The sequence below is a fragment of the Bison bison genome, unplaced genomic scaffold (genome assembly GCF_000754665.1).
Source record: "Bison bison bison isolate TAMUID 2011002044 unplaced genomic scaffold, Bison_UMD1.0 scf7180017864297, whole genome shotgun sequence".
Taxonomy (NCBI): domain Eukaryota; kingdom Metazoa; phylum Chordata; class Mammalia; order Artiodactyla; family Bovidae; genus Bison; species Bison bison.
In genome coordinates, this window is record NW_011494869.1 from 3,645,627 (window position 1) to 3,648,520 (window position 2,894).

The window sequence follows — 2,894 nt, forward strand, 5'->3', positions numbered from 1 at the left end:
TTGAAGCATTTTATGGATATTAACTTATCTAATCTTCACAAGAAGCCTGTGAAGCAGGTACCCTTATCCTCATATTAGGGAGTAAGTGATGCTGTCCAGGTCACGGTGGTGAAGCCCGTCAGACTGAGTCCTGCTCTCTCAACCCCTCTCCCCGAACTGTGGAGGGAGGAGGAACACCAGACAGAGACTGAACACATGGTCAGTGCCTTCTCCCCTCACTCATTACTTCACCATCCTGAACACCTGGCATCGATGTCACCCACTTTGCCTTCCTTATAGATCATTTTGAGGAACAAACAGGAAGTAATTTTGCAAACCTTCACAGTGTATTTTAAGTGCCATGCTAACAGAAGGGGTTACAGAGAGGGTCTAAGAGGCAGTAGTGATGCACCAGGGGGCTGTGCTGGAGGGCAAGGCAGTGTGAGTGTCCTAAGCAGCTTTTAGTGTTAGAGACGGAGAGTGTCTGCCATTCTCATACGCTGGGCTTTGTTGTTTCTTAGCACTCATTTCTCAGGCCAGAGGATCTTGCCCCAAGAGTAAAACAGTTTATCTGAAAGCTTTCATTCTTATATTAGTAAGAGATCCCTAAATTCGATTAAACAGCCTCTTTGTTCCATATAGATAAGAAATGAAACAGTCATAAAGGATAAAGAACAACTTTTTTGTATCTGGAATTTAAAAACTCCAGAAGATAGCTTGAGAGGAATCTAGAGTAATTGGCTAAGACATTTAAAAAACATATGCCTCTCTCTGGAAAAAAAAAAAGAAGAAGAAGAGAACAAAGAAGGAAGGAAGATACCCACCATCTTTGCTATGAAATAAAGGTAATGGAAAGCTTTGGCTACTTTAATGGCCCTGAGAGCACTAATTTTGCAATTTTTGCCAGAGTCTTGCTGGTCCGCACCCAGCAGTAATATACAGAGACTGAGCAGGCATGTCTGTCCTGTAATTAAGGCTACAGAGCAGAGCAGCAGGTGCAAACTTCTCATCCTTCAGCTCGACTCTTAAACTGCTTGTGCTCTTGTAACTTAAACTCTAAACTTGTTAAAAGTGAGATTTGTAAGATCATTTGTCTATAACAGGAGCTAGGCACTACAGACATTTCTTTAAAGCAAAATTAGAAACAGCTACCCAACTAACACATATCAGCCATTCTAAGATGTTGCCATTTCACATTTTCCGGGGGAAAAATGTTAATTCCAAGTAGATTAATATCCACATGAGCATGATATTGAAGCCAGATTGGAAGACCTCTTTTCCCTTTTGTGTAAAACTTTTCTAGTAACAGAAGGAGTCCCTCCTTACCCAGCCCTCTCTCAATGTAATTTAGGTGCTTAGAGGTTTTTCTGATGCAAAGGCCCTAACCATCACCAAGGTTTTGCTTATTTTCTTATTAAAAATTTAAGAATTTGAATTGTAGTCACCTTCCTGCGAAGAGCTGAAGCAGCAAAAACCTCACTGCAAAACTGGTTCCGTTTAAAACATTTCAGTGTGATCATGCCATATCTTAAAATAATTATAGCCTAGGAAGGCAAAGGTGGCTTTGGGTTTGAACAGTTTTTATCATGCTGTATGTACCTTTCTGTGGGGTCAGAAGAAAGATCAGTGACCTAACTGTGTGCCAAGAACACGTACTAAGATGGAAGCCACGTGCCTCTGCAGGAACACCCAGGAGAAAGTACAGTGCCTGGAGAAAAAGCAGGGTTTCCTTAGGGACAGTGACACTACCTGCTTAGCACAGAGGCTCCAGCTACCAGTGAGGGAACCAGCTTCTAGTGATGCCTGTACCCACTGTAGGATTCTTTGAGATGTTGAGTTAATAGGGTCACTGATGCTTCTTGAATGCCTGTGGTAGGAACTAAGAAAAAAGACTTGGTAGACAATGGCTGTCTGAGCCAATAGAAGCAGGTTTCATAGTTCAACTCCTGGTGTAGCAAAAAAACCCTTGTTGGCTGAGGACAGATGGTGCAAAACTTGCAAGAAGACAGCTCTTTTGCAGTGCCATCCAGGTCCACTGCTGGAGTTCCGTAAATTATTTATGGGCTTTGGCTATAAATTAGAGATGGGTGGAAGAGCCTTTGGGTCTGATCTTGGATGTAGTCCTTATTAATGAATTTCACACCTTTTCTGCTGGAAGGGAAGGTTTTTGATAAGAGGATGAAATTTCCTCTTATATATAGGAATTACTAGTGCTATTGCTGTTTTGAAGACTGTTCTTATTTCAAATTCTACTCTAACAGAGTTTAAAAGCCCTTTACTAGGAAAGGTAAATGTAGTCAGTCATTCATTTAATTCAACTCACTTTTTGTATCCTTGCGTTGTAAACAGTGGATCCAATTCCCATTTCAGAGAAGTTAATCTTACCTCTTTCCTCGCTGTCAGCAAAACTTCCTTGCTTGTTGTTGTCCCAGGTACCTAAAATTTGCATATAAACATGTGAATTAAAAGTATCAATGCTATTAGAACTCTCTGGGGCCAAATATCATCCAAGCTGGCAGGCTTACCCTTCTCAAGGAAATAAGCTGGTCAGTCAGCTCCATCACCAACACTTCCTGCACCTTCATAAGTGCCAGGAGAGACAAGGACACCTAGAAATATCAAAGAGCTGTGTCCCCTGGAGTAAGTGTCCTTGCTCACACAACCTCAGGATCAGCCATCCACCTCTCTCTCACACACACAAAATCTGGTGACAGAGACAAGAACTTTTGCTCATATTTTTTTTAATGTATCACAATGAGCAGGAAACATACTTGATGAAATATTTTCAAAGGAGTATATTCAATTACCATCTACAATCAACTTAACTATGACAACAAAGTTTTTGTGACAAATTTTTTTCAGTTTGAAAGTTCCATGTGGTTCTGTTAGTCTCCATGTATTTTGGTACAGTTCGA